This window comes from Miniopterus schreibersii, assembly GCF_964146895.1.
Source record: "Miniopterus schreibersii genome assembly, chromosome: 2".
Classification (NCBI taxonomy): domain Eukaryota; kingdom Metazoa; phylum Chordata; class Mammalia; order Chiroptera; family Miniopteridae; genus Miniopterus; species Miniopterus schreibersii.
Genome location: NC_138102.1, coordinates 103,702,883 through 103,719,547, shown reverse-complemented (window position 1 = coordinate 103,719,547; position 16,665 = coordinate 103,702,883). Strand labels below are relative to the sequence as shown.

Here is a 16,665-nt window from a genome sequence, read left to right as displayed (position 1 = left end):
GTTACTAATTCTGCTGACTTTTCAGAGAGTAGATTTTAGGGCAAAAAAAAGCGCAGAAAAATTCAGTTTGTATGGAACCAGAGAGCAAGTGTGGTAAAAAATGGAAACAGTGGGTATGGATCAGACCTTCAAAACTTTTTTTTTCTTTTTGGAAAAACGTAAATTAAAGAGAAATGAGACTTTGAAGGACTTACAAAGTCAAGGAAATGTGCTTTTTCAGTGTAACTTGGACTTAAGCTTTTTTGTAGACATCTTTTCCTATTCTCAGAACAGGTAGAACCCAGGGCATTGTCATCCCCAAACTGTATCCCAGGTGGTGGGACAAAATCCAGGGGTGAAATAGGTCTGACCTTGTGCTGCAGAGCCCAGAGCTAAGAGGCCGAGAGGGAAATGGAGCAGCAATTTGGACAGCTGTCAGTCTGAAGAGGTCAGGAGCAGGAAGAAGAGCCAGGTAGAAGGAATGGGATGCCTTGGAAACCAGGGAAGTTAAACGTGAGAGAGTTCACTCGATATGTGGGAAGTGAGACCTGGAGAAGTCCTTGTGGGAAAGAGCACAGGACACATGCAGTGCAAAGAGGGAGGGAATATTAAGCGCTCTGAGTGCTTCTTAGGAAACCCGCTCACACCCCTTTCAGTAGGTGGATAGAGCCGAGGTTCCTCCAGGTTTGCCAAGGTTTGCGCTGCGACCTTGTGCTGCCCTCCCACTCTGGCTCTGGGCTCAGACGTGTGGGCGTTGCCAGCGGGGCACTGGCAAGCGGGACACAGGAGAGGTCTGGAAAGCTCTTGCACAATGTGGGCTTGTTGCTTCCCCCTCTGCCAGCGCACTAAGAACATGTCTGGGATGGCCTGCAGGATGAGACACACTTGGCCCAGCTACACCATCACCCCAGCTGGTAGCTGGATGGGTGCTGGCATAAGAGCAAGCCCAGTAAAGGCCAGAACCAACCCATCAAGCCCAGTGAAACCCCTAACCTGTGGGCTCATGAGCTACATAAATGCTTACTGTCTTGAGCCACTAGGCTTTGAGGTGGTTTGCTGTGTGGCATAATTGTGGGAATAGGTGACTGATAGTGCCCATGACTGCTGGGGAGCTATGGTAATTACTGTGCCTGAAGACTAGAGCCCCTCCCCCCATAACTCTGGTTGTGGAGCTGGTTACAGGAGAAGGTGGGGCAGACTCTAAGAGCTCATCCTAGCAGTGAAAGATTTACCATGGGAGCCACTAAGAGTGGAGGGCTGTGGCCTTGATCATCTTGGCCAACTTGAAGGATGTCCAAGTGGCAAGCCTGTCAGAATTTCCCATATGGGCATCTTTCTCACTCTTTAGAGCCAGTAGGTGTAATCTTTGTATCCATCCCAGTCACACTGGAAGATACTTTAAAGGCTCTCTAAATACCGGCCAGCAGGGAGCATCTGTGGCCAGTGACCTGCCCAAGGTCAACCTTGGGGATAGATTAGTTTTGTCCATGAACTGCCCTATGCCTCCAAGTCTAAAAGCATTTTTGTTCTGAGAGCAAAAAGAAGTTCCCTGCTCTGGAGTAGTCCACAGACCCCTTTGCCCATGTCAGAGGGTCTGGCTGTAACACAGGGTGAGGTGGCAAGATTTTCACACGGGTGACTGAAACCTGTACACACTTGGCTTCTTGGCAGTGTGTTTGCTAGTGGCAGGGTCCCTGCATCTTCTCAGTGAGTCCAGCACCAAGTTTTATTTAGAAACACCATCTGGAGTCAGGAGTAAGTGGAGAGTGAAGCCGTCACTACGAATGTATGAACAAGGCAAAGAAGTCCAGATATGCCACCTGGTCTGAGAGTTCTGGGCCTGGGAGTTCCAAAAAACTTTGGAGTTTCACAGGCCCTGGCCAATTCATCGCCCATGACCTCCCTGAGGCCTTCTCAGATCTGTTATGCAAGGGGGGCAACCCTCAAGCTCCAGACCATCCACCTCACTCCAGGCCAGGGCATGCAGTTATCATTACCAACTGCCGGACTAGGGCGACAAGGTGCAGATTGATGGCTGTTTGGCCAGAGGAGGAGGCCACCTGCCTGTATGTTCCCTGCCGGGCAGGATGCTGGAGACTCAGCGGGCTCTGCTCTCCCCATACAGTTAGAGCCAAGTATTGTCAGCCACACTTGAAGAAAAAAGCAAGTCAGGGTAAGTCCCCTGCTGGCAAATCTAAGGGTCCTGATGCCACTGGGTGCTGGCATAGTCTGCCAGCTGCATGTGCAGCCCCACAGCTCACGAACACTGCCCAGCCTGGGCGCAGAGAGCAGTAGGAGGGTCCCAGAACTCTTCTATGGCTCAGGGCTCTGTCCTCACCAGCAGCTGTACTCTCAGGCACTGGCAGCTGGGCCAGCTCTACCCTGGGACTCTCTCAGGAAATCCTGAGTGGTTCTCAGCATATGGGCTCAGAGCAACTGCGGAATGTGATGAGCAAGTTGTCTTTGACTCAGAAACAGGGAGAAGAAAAATTCCTAGACCAGGTGCTTTGGAGTTATGCTTGCTTCTCCTTGGGGGGCAGGTGGGATCCTGCAGTGCCGCAAAGGATGGGCCCTGCCTAAGGCTGAAGTCCACCTGACCTCCTGCAGAGGGTGGCACTGTGGGGAGGGGGCCACAGCTGATCGGTCAGGTCCAGGAAAGAAGCTAAAATCAAGGTCTCAGAGAGGTCAGCCAACTGGAGAGTGCAGATACATCACAGCAGGATGGAAACAGAGAAAAAGATCAAAAAAAAGAAAGTGGTTAAGGTGAAGGGGGAAGGCCGGGCTAGGGAACTTTCTATAGGAAAAGCCAATGCACTCTGTCCCTTCAGCCCTCAGGCATGGGCATAGCATCCAGGCCCGTGGGCACAGGAGGCATTAGCCAGTGGCGGGAGAAAGGGGAAGAGGTGATGGACGGGTATAATATCTGTGGAAGGAAGGGAGGGAAGGAGGGGGAGGTGGGCCATGGGAGGCAGAGCGGGGCTGATCAGGTCTCGGGTGGAACAGCTTCCCAGGCTGAGGATGGGGGCCAGGGACACTGGGGGGAAGGCGGCCCTGCTGGAGCAGCGAGGGCCCAGAGAAGAAAGAGCAGAGACCAATAGGACAGTGATGACGCTTTGGCTCTCGCCTCTGTGTTGGTGACATCTGTGACCCACCAGACTACACTGTCAGCTGCTACTGAAACCAGAAGCAGAGTTCAGGCTGAGAAGAGCGAGCTGGCTCCCACCGCACCCTCAGCAGGGCCTGGCCCAGTTCACTGGCACCTGCAGCAAGAAGGGAACTCAGCCCATGAGGTCACACGCTCTCTGCAGCAGAGGCTCCCCTGGGCTCCCCATCCTAGCCCGCCCCCCCCATGCTGCCCCCCATGCTGCCCCCGATGCTGCCGGCTGCTCCCAGAAACCACGTGACTGCTGCTTTCTGTTTCGGGAGCAGCCTCCACCTACTTGGCCCCATGGCTGTCCTTCTGCCACCTTTCCCCCCTTTTTTGGCCAACTGGGTTTTGGGACCCGTTAAGTCCTTTCAACTGGAGGCAGGAAGACTCTTTTTCACAGAGCTGCAGACCAGTGAACGCAGGAGGCTCTGGCTGTGCGCGGTGGGAGCTTACAGGGGGAGGCAGGACTGGGGCTCTGGGAGGTTGTCAGGTCAGACTCCCCTGCTCACTCAGGCTGACGTCCTGTACTTCAGTGTCCCTTCTTTTCCCATCAAGCGCAGCTTTATTCCACAGTGTCCTCCAGCAGCGTCCTCTCTTTCGTTCTTTCCTTTCTTGATAAACTCTCTTTCCTTCTCCCTCTCTCCCCTCTTTCCTGCCCCCAACTTTCTTGGAAGGCACCACCAGTGTGGCCCTCTAATGAGAGACGAGGAGACGTAGGAGCACAAACCTCTGCCATGGCTGCCAGTGCTGCCACGGATTCTGCGACACAAGGCCAAGTGCAAGGAAGGGCCTAGCCCGGGCCATGAGGAGCAGGAGTCGGGGCTTTGCTTCTCACTCCACTCCCACCCCCACAGAAATGGAAAGAAAGGCCCCCCAAACCACAAACTTCAAGACTTCATTCCCTTGAGATTTAGAAAGAACCAGATGTGATCACTGAGAGCTTCAGATTATTTAAATTTTCCTGCTTGGTGTATGAGAAAGATCAGCCAGAGAAGGAATGGTGTATCTCAGCAGACCAGGACTGAAAAGGGGAGAAGTCTGGAGTGATGACCTCTCCTGCAACCTACTCGTCTTATTAACTGTAACTCGGGGGGGTCAGGGACAAACAGCCAATGCGTCAGCTTTCCCTGAGAGTGAGCTCCTGCCCTCCACCCATCCACTCCGTTTCCCACAGAGCTACCACCGTTTCCCACAGAACCTCCTGGCACACTCTCTGGAGGCAGCATGTACACACACAGTGATACTAATAAATGACAAATTAAGTCTTACTATGTATCAAGCACATATTATATATCATTTAATCCCCATAAGGACACATGAGATAAGTAGTCCCATTACTCCTAAATTTAAAATGAAAAGCCCCAAGCCTTAGTAACTTCCCCAGATCACATAGCTAGGGGCAGGATTTTGACCCCTGCAATCAGTCACCCAGGGCTCCAGTTACTAACCACAGATATGACTGCCACACACAGGCAGCCAGCTCCCTCCCCACAGGCAAGCTCTGACCCCGGCTGCCCCAGGAAAGACCTGAGAAAGCAAACCAGGCTTTCCTTCCTAGAGATGGGCCACTCAACAAAAGTGTATTCAACTCGGCTCTGAACAGGCACTATGCTCAGTGCTTCAGGGATGCCCGGGTGACCAGGCAAAGGCCCTTGTGATGCTTTAGAGCCAGGTAAGATATCAACTGAATGACCACAATACCCGCTAGAAAGCAATTACTCCTAAGAGGCACAGCTAGGAGCTGAGGCAGGAAAGGTGTCCTTAACTGAGGGGGATCATAGAAGGCTTTGTAAGAAGCTGGTACTTGAATGGGGTCTGTGCGGGAGGGTGGGCTCCAGTCATGTAAGGGCAGGGTCGGGGCGAACACAAGGAGAGGCTCATCTATAACAACAGAACAGTGGGCGTTGCGGGAGAGGCAGCTTTACGTTTATCACAAAGAGCACCGTTTCCTCACCAGCATTCCTTACCACTCCCCTACGCACCTGGAAGGAATCCACCACCCTTAAAGGGAGCTGGAAACGCAGACCAGTGGCAGGAGCTGGGGCTGGGGCTGGGTGCTCCCCTGGAGCCACCCCTTGCAAGCCATGTGACTGAGACCCAGGTCACTGAGCCTCCGTTGCTCAGCTCTGCAATGGAATGGCAGCTGTCCATAGGCCACGGAACCACTGTGATGACTCGGTATTCTCCTTCATATGAAGTGCTGAGATTAGTACCTCACAGTTAGTGTCCATAAATCACACTGCTATTGTCATTATTACTAATGGTAGCAACAGTGGTTGCCACGAGACCTGCCTGGTCTGGTATCTGCCCAGAGCTTCTGCCCCGCATTGTGCCCTGATGCCCCCTCAGTTTGCTGGGCTCCATTCTGGCCTTCTTTCTGTTCCTTCATGTAATAACATATGTGACTTGGGAACATGCTGGGAACAAAGTTGCCACATGGTTGTCTGAAACTGTCACTTGTGGTGCAATGCTTGAGGATGCTAGAAAGGCCCCGCTCATGACCCATGCATCTCCTAAAGACTCAAGGGTGATGGCCCATGGACTCGCTAGGCCTGAGAAAATTATTATTCAAGGAAATAACTCTTAATGAGTGCTAGTATTCAAACCTACCTCCATATCCTCACAGACATACTTCACTATGTCAATTACTAATTTCTCACTTAGTAACAGGATTATGGATGGTTACTTGTAGAATTGCTGTATTTGCTCTACAGTTCACACTGAAAACCAAAGGAATGTAACTGGCACCTACAGCCTCTTCCAGCTCAGTATCTTCTGTGCAGCAGTTTGGGCCCAAGCATGATAACTATGTAGCGAAATAGGTGATAATTATGCACGAAATAGTGTACTGTATTTTAGAAGGTCAACTCTAAAGGTCAAGGGAGTGGAAGTTTTTATTAAGGAGGGGAAAATGTCAGCTATGCTGCTGTGTGCAGAAAGGAAATGTACTCCTCCACTGACAAAAATGCCGAGCTGCTGCTTCTTGAGCCTCGGATCCAACTTTTCTGACACTCCGGCAAACCCAAAAGAATGTGCATTCCTTGGGAAATGCCCTTCTACATTTTGAGTGTCCTCAGACCCCTTTACACGATATTTATCAGCTGTTCTTCTTCCCAGTGACTATCTGAAAGACAGTTTCATAAACTAGTCTTTCCTGTCCCTCTCCCTCCCCCTGTCCCCAACACCAACAGTGAGCAAAACACCCAAATTCACCCCTTCACCAGGCAAGGAAACTCTACAGTTGCACCTCATCACCCATGTTCCCTCATTCCCAAGCATCCTTAAAATTATTGTTTTCATTTTATATGTGCATAAACTCTGTCTCCCATACTTAAGTTAAATCTGAGCTCTTCTCCTCCGCTCAGCACTCGGAGAGGCTAGCCTCTCTCAGTGAACCTCTCCCAGGCTCTAAGACACTGGGCAGCTCTCCAGTTTGTCTAAAGTCCCTGACTCTAGCCTTGAAACACGGGCATATCTTTTAGGAACAAAGTTTCATCCGTCCAGATTCATTTAACATCATAAAAATGTACGAATTAAAACAATTTTGAAATGTGAGCACTATATACAAGTTGACAAAGAACAGAATTCCTTTTCAGTTAAATACTAATGTCCACTTTCAGCATTTAATTCCTTCCCTAGAGAGGGAGAAAAAGCAGTCCTTTTAAAACAAGAACTCTTGAAATATTTACTTTGAGAAAGCCTTAGAGCTTTTGAAATTAAAAGAAAGTTGGCAAAGATTATTTGCCTGTTAGTAAGGTAGTGATACAGAAGGAATTTGTAGATGCATTTTCAAGCACAGCAATTAACTCGTTAGGTTTATTCTCACACACAGGAGACGTAAGCATAGCAGAGAAGCTAAGTTCAGGAGATGAGCTGTAAGTTTTCACTGGGAGTCTGATAATGGTGGGGAAGAGGTTAGTCTATTCTGGGGGTCTCTAGGTAAGTGGCATTTTGTTATCTGAGCACCCTTTTCCATTTTATAATTGGCTATGTCGCACTGTACACTCGTTGGCAGTTTACATGGGATGATGTGACTGAGCATAATTTGGGATGACCCAGAGTATGGAATGTAAGTTTTCGGTCCTATGTAACAGAGAGCTACTCTTGGACCTGCTATAACTGATGCAGGGTTCTGATCCATTTCAGAATCTTCCTGGGTAATTCCAGGAGGATACCTTACCTCAAGGAACACCTCCATAAAGGGGCAAAGTCCCTTCTTTACTGACTGTCCATGTTCTCCCCTGAGGGGAGCACCACACCTCTGGATGGCCATGGAATTAACAACACAAAATCCTAGAGAACTATACAGCCTAAAAATAAATAATCCATCGCACAGGCTTCCATACTGACTGAATCTCAGATATACGAATGTCAGTCCAACCTCGATTAGATTAATTTGACATGCAAGAATTAAGCATATTTTCCATATCAAAAACTTTGAACACTGATATAAATAGTATCCATTTAAAGTGCATGCATAATCAAAATCTTTTTTTTTAATTTAATTTACCTTTATTGTTGAAAGTATTACAGATGTCCCCTTTTTCCCCCATTGATCCCCTCCACCCCATATCCATCCCGCCCCTGGGCCTTCCCCATACCAATGTCTGTGTACATGGGTTATGCTTATAAACATGTAATTTCTTTGATTAATCTCTCCCACCAAAAAAATAAAAAAAAATAAAAATAAAACCCCAAATCTGGACAGTGAATTTGCTTATCATTACTGGTTGTCATTGCTTCCAGGTTCTCACATAGGGCAAAGATAGTATAGTAACCCACGTACACATACATGTCAGGGATGTTTATCTATCTATCATCTATCTATCTATCTATCTATCTATCTATCTATCTATCTATCTATCTATGTATGTATTCAGCTCGCCCTGAGTTCATACTGGTAACTCCAACTCAAATCCAGCACTGCAGAGTTCATTCTAGCCTCCCTTCTTGCTTGTCTTGTTTAAAAGGAATAATACTTGCACTATATTAGAAAACATCACTGTTAAACCTATGCCACCATATTGATGATTTTAAAAATACAGATAGAAGCCTCATAAAAAAAAATAATAATAAAGTGCACACATAAGCGTTAGTACAAGGAGGTACTATTTCACTCCTAATTATTTATTACTTCAGAGCAATATTTTGTGCATTGTTTTTAAATTTCATTTTTCCCATAATTCATCTTTCTTTTTTGTAATTTGCAAAATATTGGTTCATGATGCTTTGGAGATTTTGAAAAGCAATGCTTTACCAAAGGCAGTTAGAAAGGCTCTGCCCTGGAAGGGATAATGCCATACGTAGTGTGCCTGGGAGGAACCCAGGCCCCTGAATGACCTGGACGGGTAGACCAGAACTCCACACTGCTCAGCAGGAACTATAAAAGGACACAAAAGAAAATTTCTATATTTAGAAAATAATAATAATAATATAGACTGTTTATGTTTTTGTATAAATGCAGTAAAGGTACAAAACGATTCATAGAGAGACTGGGGAGAAAGGAGATTATGACGGGGAAGGGGTTTCAATTGCATTGGTTCTTTTTACGGGTACTATGTACAAAGATGTATTTTTTTAATGTCTCTAATATTGTATTAAATTTATAATATAAAACATCGACTGATTTTCTACATGCATATAATATACATCCTGCTTTAACTCAAAATTTCTTGAAATGCATTACATGCAATTAAGCCTGTGTTAGGGTGCTACCAACATAGCATCTACTGAGCTGATTAGATAATGAAGATTCTAATCTTAACTATTAATTTTTCAACTGCAGGTTTTCTCAAAAGCTAGTTGTTATCCTCAAAGTCCCTGCATGCCTCCCAATAATACATATGGCACAGCAGCCTGCTTAATTCAGGCTCTTCCCAAAGATACACATGCCACTGTCTTTTCCATGTGTGCCTCATTCATTATTTGTGCTGCCAATCCTTTTCAAAGTCTGATTTACCAAACCACTCGTAAACCTGCTGTTATCTCAAGGCCCAGTAATGAAACTTTTACTGGTGTCATAGAAACAATACTTAGCTTGAGATTTCTGTTACTGAGACATCAAAATGAATTAATTCAACCCTTTCCCTGAGTTATTTGATATAGGTACTCGCTTCTCCATCTATATGTGTACATCTGTGCAAACACACACAATCTGCATTTATAGACTAGTGCAGGGAAAATCCTATACACAGAATGATGTAGAACCAGACAAACAGGATTTTGAGTAACTGTGCAAATGATGCAGTTTTTAAGATTGAACCAATGGGCTCAGGGAGCTAGATCTACCCACATGCCCTTGGCCTGAGGCCACAGGAGAGTCAACAGAAGAAGAAATGACAGAAATTTTCTCTGTTCACCCCCACATTTAGAAAAAGAAAAATATGTAACTGTACAACTTCTGGGAACATTAGAAGCAAAGGTTCCAATAGGGGCCCAGCTCCTAAAGGGGACAGCAGATGACTTGAATGCTATGACAATACTGCACATAATTATTTACAGTGATACCCTGGTTTTCTAATGTGATCCATTCCGGAAGACATTTGAGTTCTGAGACGTTCGAAAACCGAGGGATCCACAGCCGACAGCTGGGCCTCAGGGTCTTGCCCTCAGCAGAAGCCGCGTGGCTGTTCGACTTCCGAGGCGTGTTCGGAAACCGGAGCATTTACTGCCTGGTTTCCAGCCTTCGTAAACCAAAATGGTTGTCAACAGAGATGCTCGAAAACCGAGGTGCCACTGTATTGGGAAGGCAGGGAGGTGTGAGCTCCTAAGAAAGCAGTGTAGCGTCAGATAGGAAAGTTCATCAAAGGGCACAGCCAGCGCCTCACCTGCAGGGTGGCCCAGGTGGGCCGAGATACTGGTTCCCTCGCTCCAGGAGCCACACAGGACCTGGGCAGTTTCCTTTCATGGAGACTGAAGGACCTGAGGAACAGGCGGAAAGCTTCACTGGCTTCCGATTCTTGTAGTCAGGTCAGTCCAACAGGCAGGAATCGAGGAATCCCAAAGGCCACACAACCACTCCTTCTGTCCATGCCTCAAGCCACCTTGGCCAACCTCGTGTTTGCTCAAGCCCAGAATGCTGAGCTATAAAACCCATCACCAGCTCCCCTACTCCCTCCTCCCAAACATGTTAACTCTCCTCTACGGAAACAGGTCCAGAGTGACAGTCACCCAGGACTGGAATTCTCTTGTTCATCCACCAGTCTTGCTTACAGCTGGGAATAGCCTGAGAAGAGACTGCTTCATTTACCCCGTGACTGCGAGCCTAACTTCAAGATCGGTATATTCCTGTGATTTAATATATTTCACCCAACACATTTTTTGGAAAACCTTTTCTATCACAGGTCTGGCACGCAAGTGAGCTACTGAAAGGATGGGTAAATAACTGAAATTAATCTTAGACCTTTCCTGGTACAACTACCTATTGCTGCAGAGGAAGAAAATGATAACCCTGCTTTCCTGCAGCTCATGTCGCAGACATGCCCCTGACCCCACTCTGCCACTGCACTTTCTGACCCCTGGCACCCGGCTCGGTCTCTCCGTCTCTGGTCCCACCATCACCTCGGGTGAGTTCAACGTCTACATGAATGACTCCTGGCCTCTCAGTTCCCTCACCTTCTCACCTCCCGTCCTCTATCCCACCATCCTTTATCCCACCACCCTTCCCAGTCACACCCTAGGCCTCGTCCTCTCTCAACATCTATGTCCAAATCTCTGGAGGAAGCATCTTGGAGCCCCGTCCCCAGCTCGTTTGTTCAATTATCACCACTGCTCCTCCCAGGAGCTGCTCTGTTACTAACCCCTGCCCTTTTTCCAACCCACCAGCTCCCTCCTCCCCACAGTTCCCTCCCTACCCAAGGGCCAGCATTTAAATCACATCCGTGCCAGCACCCTCACCTCCTCACCCTCCACCTTCCCATCACACTCGCCCAGATGGATGCAGCCCCTGCTCTGTCTGCGTGGGCCCTCCTAGCAAGCACCATGGTCCGGACGGAAGAGATGACTCAGGGTGACGAGCCTCGGCGAGGACATTAACCTGTCTGCGACCCCACTGCATCTCCCTGGTTAACTCACTCTCCCACTTTCTATGGTGGCTACTCCACTTTTTCCACTTTCCTCAGACTTCCAACCGCTCATCACTCCAACCTCTGCTCACTCAGCAGATAGCCTCACATCCTGCTTCTCAGAGAAAACAGACATCACCAGACAGAAGCTCCATTAAAGCCCCTTGCCATACCTAGAAAGCTACTTACATGTGTAGCTACCCCCCCCCCCTTACGGTTGGAGCAGAGGAGCCGTCCTCTCTATTTCAGAGCCATTCACTCCCTTGTCTTTCCATCTCCTCAGTAACTTTCCGCTATTATTTATCCCTGGCTGTTCTTGCGTATTTGACTACTTCCTCTCAATTCACATGCCCTTAACACCCACCACTTCCTCAGAGAGGGCTTCTCAGCCTCCAGACAAGGCCAGGCCCCTGTGGTACCCTTTCCTGGACAATGTCCTTCTCCTCTAAAGCATTAACAGACTTGAAATTTTATGTTAGAGTAAAGTCTAACCCACCAGCTTATAGGCCCACTAAGGCAACAAGCACAATCAGTTTGGTCACCACTGTATTCCAGTGCCTGGCACAGCATTGGTGCCTCACTGCTTTTAAAATATTTGTTTGATCCTGTGGATGTGGCTCAGTTGGTTGGGCGTCGTCCTGTGCACTGAAAGGTTACTGGTTCGATTCCCAGTCAGGGCATATGGCTGGGTTGTGGGCTTGATCCCCGGTAGGGGGCATGCAGGGGGCAACTGATTGATGTTATGTTCTCGCATCAATGTCTCTATCTCCCTCTCCCTTCCTCTCCAAAAATCAGTAAACTATTTAAAATATATATTTGTTTGATGAAGAAATGAAGTGATTTGCCCAAAGTTACACACCTAATTTCTAGAAACCAGAACCCAAGTGTCCTAACTCACTGCATCATGTGTGTACATTTGCAAAATACACCATATAATAAAATGTATAAAATACATACATACAAGTTAAATAAAAAATAAAAAGAATACTCATGTCCACTCAGGTTCATCAGTAAAATATCATTGTTACCTTGGAAGATTTTTATATGCCTTTCCCCAATAGCATCCCCCTTCCTATTTGCAGAGGTAACTACCATCCAAACTTGTGAACTAATTATGCTCTTGCTTTTTGCTATAAGGATGTAGCTCTAAATAATATATTATTTAACTGTGCATAAATACACACTATATAAACAGACATACTGCATGTGTTCTTCTGTGAATTAATTTTTTGCTGTTTAAAATTATATTTTTGAGGTCTGTTCATATTAATGTGTATAGTTGGAGGTCATTTCCACTACTGTATAGTTATTCCATTTTATGAATGCACCACAATTTCTCTATTCTTGGACTGTTTGTAAGGCTTTTGGAATGTTTCCAATTTGTGGCCATTAGGAACAATAGTGCCATGAGCACCACTATGGTTAGCTCCTGGTAGGTGTGTGTGTTTCTCTGGCATATGTACCTAGGAGTACAATTGCTATGCCCTATGGATGCACAGGGTCACCTGTGTTGGTGCACGAGACATCACTTTTGTGACACCTCAGATCTTCTCAGCCTCATCTGGGAAACTTGGCCGCACAGTCTGCACTGCCTTTCCCTGCAGCAAGCAACTCGGAGAGTTTTGCTCAGCTGCCACCAGTGGGGCTAACTTCATGCAGTTTCTGGCTCAGGTGAAGTGTCACGATGCTGACCATGGACTCTACCGTCCCAGCTGCTGATGGGCTCGATGTAACCTGAAAGTATAGGACAGTTGACTCCCAAAGGGCAAGCTTGGACCAATGAGCAGCAGGAGGGAGAGAGCCGAGCAGATTCACTCTCCCTGCCCAGCAGGTCGCTTGGGGATGCAGCTCCCTGCATGTCACTCTTCCTTCCTCCTTCCTGCCTCCTGGGAGCAAAGAAGCTTCGCCAGGCTCTCTTTTCTCAAGAATGTAGACAGGTTCTAGATAATGCCAAGTTCTTGACCGATGTGCTTCATCCCACCAGCAGCGAATGAAACTTCAGTTGCTCTCCACCCTCTTCCGCACTTGGTATTACCCAACTTTAAAATTTTCTACCAATCTGGGGAGCGTGAAATGCCATCTTTTTGCGGTTTTAATTTGCATTTTGGTGATTATTAACGAGGGCGAACATCCTTTTTTATGTTCATAGGCTGACTCATTGTTGGATGTATCCTACTACACAGCACTCTTTCAACCCTAGCTAATTAACCATTTAGTATTGTTATAAGCCAGAGATTCGGCCTATAACAATAGAGTTGCTTTGGATTTGCTTTGCATGAATTTCTAAGCAGAGGAAAGCTTGCTACTAAATACCTTAAAAGGAGATTTCTGATTCTAAAAACATGAAGTAATAAGAACCAGTTTTACAGGTCCACCCATACTGCCCCAAAGGGTACTAAATTCTTTTTCTTTATAGCTGCGTAGTATTCCATGGTGTAAATGTCCCACAGCTTTTTTATCCACTCATCTACTGATGGGCACTTGGGCTGTTTCCAGGTCTTAGCTATTGTAAACTGTGCTGCTATGAACATCGGGGTACATATATTCTTTCTGATGAATGTTTCAGGATTCTTAGGATACATTCCTAGGAGTGGAATCCCTGGGTCAAACGGCAGCTCCATTACTAATTTTTTGAGGTAACTCCATACTGTTTTCCATAGTGGTTGCACCAGTCTGCATTCCCACCAGCAGTGTACCAGGGTTCCCCTTTCTCCACACCCTCGCCAGCACGTGTTGTTTGTTGATTTGTTGATGGCAGCCATTCTGACAGGTGTGAAGTGATACCTCATTGTGGAGAATATTATGTTAAGTGAACTAAGCCAGGCAGCAAAAGACAAATATCACATGATCTCGCTTATACGTGGAATCTAAAGAACTTAATAAACTGATGAACAGAATAGATTCAATGACATGGAAGCATAGATGAGACCGACGAATGTCAGAGGGATGGAGGAGGGTGGGTGGGTGGAGGGGGAGAGAGTAACCAAAGAATTTATATGCATGTATGCACAACCCAAGGACATGGATGGTGGTGGGGAGAGGGACTGGGGAGGGGGAAGGGACGGGGTGGAATGGGTCATTGGGGAGAAAAAGGGACATCATCTGTAATATTTTAAACAAATATAAAATTTTAAAAAAAAAGAACCAATTTTACTTCCTTACCTAAAGAATATTGAAAACCTAAGTGTATGAAACAATAGTTTTCAAACATTAGATATCAGACAACATGTGGCAGTGGTCCCTGAGAGGTGGGACACAAGTGAGGTGACCACAGCACAAAGCAGAAGAACCCAGGCTGAGCCTGGCAATCTGCCCTAGTTGAATGTTGCTGGGAGTCCAGGAAGAATGTGGCCTGTATAATTAAAATTATAAAAATGCTGCTGAGACTAATTAAAATTAAAAATATACTGTGTTAATGGATTGGAAGATTCAATATTGTTAACATATCACATCTCCACAAATCAATCTATATATTCTATACAATACCAATCAAAATACCAAGTGTGGTGGGTTTTCTTGGTAGACAGTGAGAAGCTGTTCCTAAAATATGTAGAAATATAAAGTATTTGAATAGCCAAAACAACCTTGATAAAAAGATGGAGCTTACACAATCACATACTTTCTCTAACCACCATGCTGTACACCTGAAACTAATACAAAATAATATTGAATGTATACTGTAATTGAAAAAAAAGATGGAGGGCCCCACTACCTGATCTTTGAGACTTACAAAGCTACAGTTATCAACACAGCCTGGCATTGGCAAAAAGATGAAAATATGGTGAAAAGAACAAAATAGAGTCTAGAAATAGACTCTCACATGTACGACCAAGTGATTTTCAACAAAAATGCAAAATAATTTCAATGGAAAAAGTGTAGTCTTTTCAACAAATGGTTCTGAAACAAATGGTCCAGTACATATTTTTAAAAAACACACGCTGTGATTTATATCTCACAGCATTTACAAAAATTCATCCAAATAAGATCATAGACCTAAATGTAAATGTAGATATATAAATTTATCTAGATATATAAGGTTATCTAGATATATAAAACTTCCGTAAGAACACAGGAACAAAATCATTGCGACCTTATGTTAGGCAAAGATTTCATAGACATACCGCCAAAAAGCACAACCCATAAAAGAAAAAAATTTATAGATTGGACTTAATCAAATTTAAGAACTTCTGCTCTTTGAAAGACAGTGTTAGAGGATGAAAATTTAAGCCACAAGCTGAGAGAAAATGTTTAAAAAGTACATGTCTGAAAGGATTTTTGTTCTGAATATGTAAAAAACTCTCAAACACAATAATATGAAAACAAACAACAATCCAATAAAAAATTGGCAAAAGATTTGGATATCATGAAAAAAGGTATACCGATGGCAGTTAAGCACATAAAAATACTCAGCATCATTAGCTGTTAATGAAATGCAAATTAAAACCCCTCAAGACCCCTCACACATCTACTAGAACTGCTAGAATCAAAGACCTCCTCACAGCAAGTGTGGTACAGAATGCAGTGTAACCGGAACTCTCATTCTCACATGGTGGGATGCAAAATAACAGTGACTCAGAAAATAGCTGGGCAGTTTCTTAAAAAGCTAAGCACATCTACCACATGGCCCAGTCATTCCCTTAGTAGTTATTACCACAGGAGAAATGAACTCGTGTCCATACCAAGATTTGTGCGTGAATGTTCGTGGCAGCTTTACTTGTAATAGCCCCAAACTGGACACAACCCAAGTGCCCACTCACAGGCAACTGGGCAAACAATATCCAGCAATTCAAAGCATGACCCAATGACACACTCAACAACATGAACGAGTCTCAGAATAATTACGTTGAGTGGAAGAAGTCAGACAAAAACAAAGTTCATGCTGTATGATTTCCTTTTATTTGAAATTCTAAAAAATGCATAGCAACCTAGAATGATAGGGAGCAGATTAATGTATAGATCAAATCACACGCTTTAAATGTGTGCAGTTTACTGGATGTCCATTTTATCTCAATAAGTAAAAAGAACAAAGGCAAAGCAAAAATGGAGACCATTTCCACTCAAAATACTGTTAGTTTAAATGTATGGTTGTTTAAGTAGAAAGAAATAATTGTTTTTAAGAGCCCCAATTTTTTTTACTAATCACAGCTGGTCATCAGAGTGACTGGAAACACAGACTGTATGCGTTAGCCCATTATTGACTGATTTTAAGAGGAATGGGGCACTGGAAACAAAGACTGTCTGAGCCACATTTTCCTACCCATAAGACAGAATATCAACACCCACCCACAGGATTATCTGGGTGGCCCGATGTAATCAAAAGGGTCCTTATAAGGGAAAGAGGGAGGCAGGAGGGTCTGAGAAGGAGATGCGAGGATGAAGCAGAAATTGGAGTGATGCAATTGCTGGCTTTGAAGAGGGAGGAAGGGGCCTCAAGCCAAGAAATGCAGGCAGCCTCTAAACGCTGGGAAAGGCCAA

General features: G+C 45.5%; 1 protein-coding gene across 1 annotated transcript in view; it reads right to left on the bottom strand.

Moving 5' to 3' along the window:
• Positions 1–16,665, bottom strand: part of SPATA13 (spermatogenesis associated 13) — a 310,734-nt gene that overhangs the window by 280,609 nt on the left and 13,460 nt on the right. The gene's annotated exons all lie outside the window — the stretch shown is intronic.